This window comes from Triticum aestivum, chromosome 6B (genome assembly GCF_018294505.1).
Source record: "Triticum aestivum cultivar Chinese Spring chromosome 6B, IWGSC CS RefSeq v2.1, whole genome shotgun sequence".
In the NCBI taxonomy this organism is placed as follows: domain Eukaryota; kingdom Viridiplantae; phylum Streptophyta; class Magnoliopsida; order Poales; family Poaceae; genus Triticum; species Triticum aestivum.
This window is the reverse complement of record NC_057810.1, coordinates 726,150,198-726,160,847: the sequence shown is the minus strand read 5'-3', so window position 1 is coordinate 726,160,847 and position 10,650 is coordinate 726,150,198. Positions and strand designations below refer to the sequence as shown.

The following is a 10,650-nucleotide window of genomic DNA, read 5'->3' as shown; positions in this document are numbered from 1 at the left end:
GTCTCCAGGGCATGAGAAAGCGGTGGCGGGGGGCGAGGAGGTGGGAGGGGATAGGTGTGGCGGCGAGGAACGAGCCGCCGGGGCGCCGGCGACGGCGGGGACGGGGGAGAGGCACGGGACGGGAGATGGCATCTGGGTTGCGTGCGATGGAGGAGGGAATGGTTGGTGCGTGGTCGCCTGGTGCTCTTTGGATGCGAGCTTTTTTTTTTTAGAAATCTTTGGATGCGAGCTATGACCGGTTGCTGGGCTTGGGCGGCCGAAGCACGATGGCCCTTGTCGACCTGGCCCAACCCGGCCCGAACCCAATCACTAGTTCTCACCAATCCCGATGCAGTGAGAGTATGAGGGTTAGGGGTGAATTTTGAAACAATGTGTTTTGGACAAATATAGGCCCTGATTCGGTGTGCAGGAATTGTCGTGGGTCTGGTTTCCTTGAGGAAAATAAACTGTGACGCGTTTGGTTCAAAGGAACGTCCTTGCTCATTCTACAAAAAAGTTCACCTATCATGTACTTTTTACAGGAACTAAAAAAGTCTACTCCGACTCAATGTTTGGGCGGAAGCCCGATGCAAGGTGTGAGTTGGCCGTATTAAAAAAATCCTTGCATGTGAGTGTCAAGCTATCGGCTAAGCAAGCTGCATGTACGGGTGAATAAAAAACTATTTTCATACAATTGGAGGCAAGTGCATGCACTGACTTTTATCCACTGATTCCTTCGGTTTTACTAGTTCACGCTGAACTCATCAAAATTTTGCATATCTATATTGAACGTTCCTAGGTTTTCCATAGTTAGGCAAAGCACATTCCTGTAAAGTTTTTAATTCCTTTGCTTTCTACTCTTCCACTCCAAACGGACCCATAAAATGTAATTGTCCCCTCAAACACAAGCAAATCAATGTCGCGTAAAAAAAATGAACTACTCAACGCTCTTATATTTCTTTACGGAGTAATAACCATGTGATATACTATTAACTATCGGAGCACTGTACATTCGATTCGACATTTAACTTTGTGTGCCTTCCATTAATCTTGTTTGTGAGGAGGCTCTGTGACATATATCCTATACAAATGAGTTATCCTCGTTATAGGATTGATCTCAACATGCAGCCTATCCATGTCATCACACATGTCACCTTAGCGGTTCCATTGCATATCCGAACACCCATGTACCACTAAGAAAAAGTGGCAGGTTTGGGTCCCTTCCTTCCATCCACTGTCATGTTGTTCATCATCCATATACCCGTTTATTGGGATGAAGCCCGGTTCAGTTTCAATCATGCGCATGTGTCATTCTGCCTTCAAATCTACTTACAAATCATCATTCTGCCTTTCAACTACCAGATGTGCTCTTGATAACATGAAACGTCGGCGGGCAACCATCACATAGAAGCGCATTGACGCCTATAGACTAGACAAATAGGTGGGAGACAATCAGGCATGCAAACGTACCAGAGGCGGGGCGTCATGTGACGGCGACATCGACCGTAGACGGAACTCTCCGCCTAGGGTAGCAAAGGTATGGCAACAAAAAAATCAATCAATCTCTTTGACTTGTTTCCTAAAGCTCCAAACTATAAAATCATAATTTCATTAGTTGTGGCCTGATTTTTGATGACTTGGTTTATCTACCCCGGCCATATAGATGGTGAGGTGTAATTCCAATTTGCAAAGCAATTTGTGAAACATAGATTGATTCATTTTTACTGAAAATCATGCACCCATGGTTGGGTGTTACTACAATGTTGAACAAGAATGCCACTACCGAGGGGACACAATCAAAGGGAGCTGCGCGCTGTCATTGTGGCGATCACCGTGGACGTGGATCCAGAGGGTCTGAATTGCCCTAGATGCCTTTGTTCCTTCAAACCTCCAATGTTCCAGAGAACCTTCTGATCCTAATTCATCTTTGTTGCATGCAAGGAGGTAGCTCATGAAGTTTTTCAAAGTTTAAGTGTTCCATGCAACCTTTTTACCCTAATTTGGTTTCACTGCATAGACCCCTAATCAACACTTTTGGGATGGAACTAAGCTTCACCAAATGGGAAACACATGGATGGTTGCGCACGAGACAAGACAAAACAAAAAGAATTATATCTACCTGATTTCTAAATAGGAGCTCCCCACTACCTGATTTCTCTTGCATGCAACCTACCCACATCATCAATCTACAGGGAGCCCTCCACCTCATCAAATTTGCCACCTCAGCAAAAGAATTCCACTAAACAAATTGTGTGATTTAATTCACCTTCTCCATAAAATCTCTGCTCGGGTTATCATTTATTTCTCTAAAAAATCAGCGGCCACGGCAACGACAAGCAGCCCTATCCTCTCCTAATTAATTCCTCCCCCTCCCCCAATTAATTTGGCCGACTGGCGGGTTTCATTCTCCCTCTTAATCTTCTCCACGCTGACTTGATTCTCCCAGGTAGTAGCCGATGGCATCGATGCTCCATACATTTCTGTTTCGGCATGGCTTCTAGCCTCCCAATAATTTACTCCTCATGTCCTTTAATATTTCTATGGTTCTTCCCCAACCGTGTGGTATGGTGCTTCGTGGCTAGGTACACCATCGCATGCCTCCGCAAACCATCTTGTATTACTTTCATGGCAGATTCTTCCCAATTATCTTGAACCTAACGAGTCTCCCTAAATTATTCTGCAGCTAGCTGCTCTTTCATGCGCACCAAGGAGGTGGATGAGAGGTGGACGGAGCCTGGAAGTCAAGTAGAGTTGTCCCTGGTGGAGGAGGAGACAGGTGGATGAAGATTGTCGACATTTGCAACCAGCCTAGCACCATTAAGGAAAGGAGAAGCGTGTAGAGGTAGGAATCATACATCCCCATGCTTTGTCCAGAAATTAGGAATGGAACGATAATAGTTGTTGAAAATGAAGATTGGTTCCTGATTTGTTCTTTCTTTTCTTTTCTTTTGTTTTATACCAAAGTAGTAGGCAATCTTCCTTTGGCATAGTGATTGTCTCATGCCTGGTTATATGGAAAGATCAAGGATGAAAGTGCGTGCATAGTCACATATGTTAGGTAAACGTCATAACACCATTTTTCTCTGGGTCCAAAAACAACAACCATTTTTCTCTCTTTATTTGAAGGTTATAACTGAAGCAGATGGAGAATCCGGGGGCTCCTAACCAGTTAGAGATATCTCAGTTAAGTGAAGACAATTTTGCAAATTTATAGAGAGCATTCTGAGTTTCCAAGCCGATTGTTTCTTCGGTATGAGATTTCTCCCCTAACTCGGCCCTTTTCTTAATCACATCATTCTGCAAAGCATCACCATTTGGAAAGATCAATGTTTTTAATGAGAGGAATCATTATGGTCACGTTGTTGCATAGGAAATGTGAGAACTGAAACGCACAATATTATATTATTTAAATTGTACAGGGACATCATCTTTTCATGTTAACTTTGTTCTTTTTCAATGTTCAATCAGAATTTCCCTTTGAGGTTATCTTATCGGATTGAGTCTTTAATGATTTGAGAACACTTGATATATGTCTTGCCGTGCGTATCTGTGGTGACAATGGGGATATCACATGATTCACTTGATGTATGTTTTGGTGATCAACTTGCGGGTTCCGCCCATGAACCTATGCATAGGGGTTGCACACGTTTTCGTCTTGATTCTCCGATAGAAACTTTGGGGCACTCTTTGAGGTTTTATGTGTTGGTCGAATAGATGAATATGAGATTGTGTGATGCATATCGTATAATCATACCCATGGATACTTGAGGTGACATTGGAGTATCTAGGTGACATTAGGGTTTTGGTTGATTTGTGTCTTAAGGTGTTATTCTAGTACGAACTCTAGGGCTGTTTGTGACACTTATAGGAATAGCCCAACAGATTGATTGGAAGGAATAACTTTGAGGTGGTTTCTTACCCTACCATAATATATTCGTTTGTTCTCCGCTATTAGTGACTTTGGAGTGACTCTTTGTTGCATGTTGAGGGATAGTTATATGATCCAACTATGTTATTTTTGTTGAGAGAACTTGCACTAGTGAAAGTATGAACCCTAGGCCTTGTTTCCTAGTGTTGCAATACCGTTTACGCTCACTTTTATCACTTGTTACCTTGCTGTTTTTATATTTTCAGATTACAAAAACCTATATCTACCATCCATATTGCACATGTATCACCATCTCTTCGCCGAACTAGTGCACCTATATAATTTACCATTGTATTGGGTGTGTTGGGGACACAAGAGACTCTCTGTTATTTGGTTGTAGGGTTGCTTGAGAGAGACCATCTTCATCCTACGCCTCCCATGGATTGATAAACCTTAGGTCATCCACTTGAGGGAAATTTGCTACTGTCCTACAAACCTCTGCACTTGGAGGCCCAACAACGTCTACAAGAAGAAGGTTGCGTAGTAGACATCAGGCCGCAGGTGCAGCTCTGACTGCCCGTGCACAAGTAAAGGGGTATAAAAAGAGAGCCCCTACTTTTGTACTCTGACAGGAGCCCCGGGCCTGGGCCACACATAAGCGCGACGCGTTGTTGGGCTGGACCTAGAATGATGCGCGGGCAGGCGGGGCCGAGTTTTACTGCGGTAACTTCTCCGCTGGTTGTGCTTCCCCACGACCTGCGTTGAATGCGTGACGTGGGGGTTGTGCGTGGAGCGGTTGCTGCACGCGTGCGTCACATCGTGGTAGATGGTAAAGAGGTGGCCCGCGTCTTCTCCATAAAGAATGAAGGAAAACTCAGGGGCGCGGAACATTTACTATGTGGACTCGGGTCGTGGCCATTATGGCACCCGCGCCCCACGATCACATGGCGCGAAACGGCCGTTCCACTTGCCATCCGAGTCCTGGCATGCCCACCACGTGTTCTCCATGCGTCGGGGAGGGCAGGCGGTGGACACAGAAGGCATGTGTTTTAATGCCAGGGCGGAGGGCTGGGCGTCGCTGATTGGGGCAGCGGGTCGGTCCTGTCTCCATGCGCCTCCGGTAGTCGGATTGGTCAATTGGGGCGGCCGCGCTCAGGCTCGTTCATCCTCGTCCCTCTATATAAAGGGAGAGGGACATCGTCTTCTCGCACCCATCTTCCCTCAGTCTGATCTCTTTCTTTCCCTCGTCATGGCGAGAGGGTATGGCCATGGCCGTGCTCCTACAGATGCGACCAGGTCTTATTCCTGCCAGAGATCGGCGGTGGTCAAGGAAGAGCCGGATGCCCAGGGTGAAGGCCATGCTCGAGGCAGAGATGCTGGCCGGGGCCACGGTCGGCGAGGCGGTCTAGGCAGAGGCGGGCTTGGACGGGGGACACCCGCGTCGTCACCGTCTCCATCACCATCTCCTCCACCATCTCCTGCTGCTTCGTCGAGCGGCCATGTCGGGGACACGGCGCTAGAGTTCATCCGGCAACTGCATGAGTCACCGCGCAGCCACCTTCGCCTTTCCGAAGCATTTGCGAGGGTGCTGGAGATCGACCAGCCACCGAGTATAAGGCTTCACATGAAAGGGTGTTGCAATGGCGACATGTGGGTGAACACAGGGTTCCCCTCCCCTCATGTGATGTTCCTTCGTCGGGGCTGGAAGACCTTCACACGTGCCCACTGCTTGATGAAGGGGCACGTTCTCCACTTCAAATTGGTGGAGAGCGATCTGCTCTCCGTCAAGGTCTTCGGGCGCTCCGTAACCAGGTTAGGGTGCTGCACGGAGAGCTCGGTTGATGACGAAATCTCCTCCTCGAGCGACAGTGACGAGGAGGACACCAGCGGGGAGGACGACGGGGACGGGTCTGACTAGGTGTCGGACATGCCATCCTCGGGCGACGGTGGCAGCAACATCATCTGCACCTGGCCTTTCCTCCGGCAAAGCGGCTTGCCGGGGGCGGGGCTAGCTCCTTGAACTGCTCGGGGTCATCTCCCTGGGCGGCTGGCGTTGGAAGGCCGGAGAAGACAAAGAAGGCGGCTGGCGGGCCGTCAAGTCGGAGTACGTGGGCACCGACGCCTTCATCGCGTATTGCTGGCCCGCTGCCTTATCTTTCGGCTCCTCTCCCGACACCATCATCACCGGCCCTCTTCTGGACGGCCACCGGGATGTTCTCTTGGTGTCTTCTACTGCTCGTAACTCGCCTAGGCACTCATTTTGCCCTCCTGCCATCTCGTTCCGCTTCCCGAGTAGAGGGACAAGAAAGGGATTATGGGCATATTATCTCTTTTTTGCTTTTAAGCCTTTGGGGCTATGTAAGATTTAAACCTTGTAACCCCCTTGCTCATGTTTACATTCCGTATGAAATGTACTTGTTAACAACATATTAATAAAGAAAAGGGTGTTTGCCGGGTTTCTTCTGTGCGTGAGTGGGGCCCACACCAAGGAACGAATCCTTGTTATTTTGAAATAAACATTGTAAGACGGCAACAGACCTTGCCGTCCTCCTGCTCTATAGCCCGACTACACTCGCGATTCTGGCAGAGGTAGGGGCAAAGTAGGATTGGGCCCTTAGCTCGTCCCCTTCCCATGGCACTACAACCAAGTTCCGGCCCAAAGTGAGGTTTTTGGACACGGGAAAGAGGGAGCATGACGGTATAAGGATGAGCGAAGCCTCGTACGTTCAAGTTCCATATGGAGGTATAGAGTGGGGGATGAAATACTTATCTGATTTTGTAGCCCCCGGCGACCCTGGCTTGCTGTGGTCTGATCTCTGGTTCTGTAGCCCCCGGCAACCTTGGCTTGTCGGGGCAGGGACGTTGGCCTGTTTCCTTTCTTCCACACAGCTCAGTAGAAACACCAGTGCATCTTGTGAATCAAAAATAGGATGGAAAGGAATAGAGGGACGCACACTCGACCTCTATGCTAGGGGTTAGTCGCTGCTAAGCACTATCGACCCTAACAGAGAGAGAGACCCATCCTAGCATGCATGCTGAAACTTAGGGCGCCAGCGCTTCATTTATTAATGCTCAGGGCCTGCGCCTGGCTCTGCACAAAGGGTTATATGCCTTGCCGGCAAGGCCTGTACAAAACGTGGTTTGGCGGGGAGCCCGGCAACCGCGCCTTATGGGTAAAACTTGGGAAGATGTTCGATGTTCCAGGAGTTGCTCACCGGAATACCATCTTCGGTCTCCAGGCGAACTGCCACAACCCTAGTGACTCGTATTACCCGATAAGGGCCTTCCCACTTTGGCGTCAACTTGTTGGAATTCTTGGCTGACTGAACGTGCCGAAGAACAAGGTCGCCTTCCTCAAAGCTTCGGGTATGAGCCTTGCGGCTATGGTAGCAGTGCAAGGCTTGCTGGTAGCATGCTGCTCGCACAGATGCCCGAAGACGATCTTCCTCAAGGAGCATTGCGTCATCTTGCCCCGGTTGCTCTTGCTCAAGCTCATCATAAGCGAGCACTCGGGGTGACCCGTATGTGAGTTCCATGGGGAGAACTGCTTCTGCCCTATAAACGAGGGAGAAGGGTGTCTGGCGGTGGCTCGATTTGGTGTCGTTCTGATTGACCAAAGAACCGTCGGCAATTCATCAATCCACCGTCTTCCGTACTTGTGTAGCCTGTCAAAACTCCTTTTTCGGAGGCCTTGCAGTACTTCAGCATTCGCCCTCTCTGCCTGGCTGTTGGTCCATGGATGTGCAACAGAAGCAAAATCGACCTTGCTGCCGAGGTCTTGAATGTACTGCATGAAGGTGCGGCTTGTGAACTGCGCGCCGTTGTCGGCGATGACTCTGTTGGCGCACCAAAACGACAAACTAGCCCCTTGAAGAACTTGACGGCTGATTGCGTTGTCACCTTTCTCACTGCTTCCACCTCCGGCCATGTAACGCCCCGGATACAACTTTCCATATTCGTAACTCCAACTCTTGCCTTTTCCGGAGATGTGATATGTTATTTTCTTCGTGGTTGAGTTTTTGTCTTTTGTTTTGCTTTTGTTCTTGTTATGCATCTCATCTCATGGCATCATGTGCATTGCATCGGCATCGTTTTCATAAAACTCGCATCCGTTGGGGTTCTGCCGGTTCTCTCCGTGGTCCGTTCTGAGCCCGACCACACTCGCACGCGCCCGCGGCACCTCCGAGATATTATTTTATAAGTGGCATAAAAATGTTCTCGGAATGGGTTGCAACTTGTCATGTGGTCTTATTATAGTGTAGACAGGCCGCCTGCCAAGTTTCATCGCATTCGGAGTCCGTTTGACTGCCCAACCGTCATCCGTAGCGGCACTGTAGCCGGTCTATACGTCGGACGTTTTCGGTATCCGGAAACTACTGCCGGGCCTCTCTCTCTCTTCTCTCCCGCAGCCCATGGTCTCTCCACAGCCCATCTGCAGCCCACCTAACCCCCCCTTGGTTCCGGACCGTCAGATCATGCTCGAAGGCCTCCGAAACCCCCCTCAAACCCCCTAAACCTAATCCCTGCCTATTTAAACACCACCCATATGCCATTTTGGCCTCCACCTACCTCCTCCCTCAATTTCAGCCGCACAACCATCTCCACCTCGAAATCCGTGCCCAGCAAGCACCCGCCGCCACTTGGCACCGGCCCAACGGCCAGCCGCCGCCCTGCGCCGCCTTCCCGTCGCCTCCACCTCTCCCGCGCCGACACGTGGGCGCCTCCAGCCACTCTGGGCGCGCCACGTCGCCCCTGCCACGTTCCCTCCTCCGCAGGCCCGCGAGGCCCGAGCGCAGCCCGCCCCAGGCCCGCAGCCACCGCCGAAGCCCGTGAGGCCCGAGCGCCTCCTGCTCGCCCGCTCGACCGGATCGGGGAAGATCCCGATCTCGCCGCCGGTCGCCGCCCAGAACCGCGCCACGTCCGTCTCCGGCCGTCTCCGGCGAGGAGCGTCGCCGGAGATCCCTCCCCGTCGACCCGTGCCCCGCGCCGGACCAGGTCCCTCCCCGCCGCTCTCTCCTTCCTTCTCCTTTCTCCTCCCTCTCTCTCATGGCGTCTCTCTCCCTCTCCGCAGGTGCGCCGTCCGCCGCCGCCCGTAGCTCCTCGCAGCCGCCCGGATCCGGCAGATCCGGCTCCCCGCGCCGCCGCCCGCCATCCCCAGCCCTGCGACGTCGCCGGTGCGCCTTCCAGTACCGCCGCCGCCGCCCTGCCATGGCCTTGTTCGCCTCGTCGGGCAGGACGACGAGCGCCCGCCTCTCCCTCGTCCGCGCCCACGTGGGCCTCGGCCAGCACGCCCCTCCTCGGCCCAGCGTGCCCCGCGGCCCAGTCCGGTCCGCCACCCTCCGGCCCTCCTTCCTCACCGACCGGGCAAAGCCCATGGGTGAGAACCCCCCCCAAGCGCCCCTGTCCTGTGCAGCCCGGTAGACTAGATTCGGCCCGCATGTATTTTTTTACCTGCCTGCGAATTTTGTCATTATTCCGGTGATTTACATATTTGCAGAAAAACCCTCCTATATTCATGCATTAATAACTCACAAATGGTACATTGGATTTAAATAATTTATATATGTAAAATGCTCAGAAAATTGTGTAGATTAATAATATGCCATTTTCATTCATGTTTAAAATGTTTAAATTGCTGTTTGTTTAAATTTGCTAAAATGCCATGTTAAAATGATTTATTTCATAACTAAATAACCGTAGCTCGGAATTAAATGTTCTTTATATGTAAATGGGGTGGAAAAATGCCTAGATTAACATGGTGCACTTTATTTTCCTGTTTAACAAACTTAAAAATTGTGTTTAGGGCAGAACAGTACCAAATCCATAATTTGCATATGGGGATTTTCGGAATTGTTGTTTTGTTGTTCCGGCCTCATTTAAACTTGTCTAGATAGGTAGTTTTTCATGTGCTTCACCCCTTGCCATGTTTAATAACATTTAATATTGTTTGGTAGCTTAAATGAGAGAGAACTAAATATTTGATGTGGTGTTTTGTTAATATGCAACTCGTTGCATATTGAGCTCCACTTAATTTGTAGTGTTGTTTGTTGCACTTTGCCATGCCATGCCTCATTAAACCGGACATGCATCATACTTGGTTGTGCATCGTGCCATGTCTATGTGATGGTTGTTTACCATGTTGCTTGCTTCTTTCCGGTGTTGCTTCTTAGTTCCGGTAACGTTGCGTTCGTGAGGATTCGTTCGACTACGTTGGTTCGTCTACTTCATGGACTCGTTCTTCTTCCTTGCGGGATCTCAGGCAAGATGACCGCTACCCTGGATCTCACTACTATCATTGCTATGCTAGTTGCTTCGTTCTATCGCTTTGCTGCGCTACCTATCATCTGTTTATCGAGCCATCCCATGTTGCCATGAACCCCTAACCTTTGACACCTGTCCTATGCAAACCCTTGTTTGGCTATGTTACCGCTTTTGCTCAGCCCCTCTTATAGTGTTGCTAGTTGCAGGTGAAGTTGAAGATTGCTCCATGGTGGACAGGATTATGTTGGGATATCACAATATCTCTTATATTATTAATGCATCTATATACTTGGTAAAGGGTGGAAGACTCGGCCTTTTGCCTGGTGTTTTGTTCCACTCTTGCCGCCCTAGTTTCCGTCATATCGGTGTTATGTTCCCGGATTTTGCGTTCCTTACGCGGTCGGGTGATTTATGGGACCCCCTTGACAGTTCGCTTTGAATAAAACTCCTCCAGCAAGGCCCAACCTTGGTTTTACCATTTGCCTCACCTAGCCTTTTTTTCCCTTGGGTTTCCGGAGCCCGAGGGTCATCTTTATTACCCC

General features: G+C 49.9%; 1 protein-coding gene across 1 annotated transcript in view; it reads right to left on the bottom strand.

Moving 5' to 3' along the window:
• The window catches only part of LOC123140112 (translation initiation factor IF-2), a gene marked incomplete in the record, with an annotated part of 6,107 nt that extends 5,921 nt beyond the window's left edge, over positions 1–186 (bottom strand). Inside the window, 1 exon segment of the mRNA XM_044559844.1 lies at positions 1–186.
• Between the last annotated feature and the right edge of the window lie 10,464 nt (positions 187–10,650).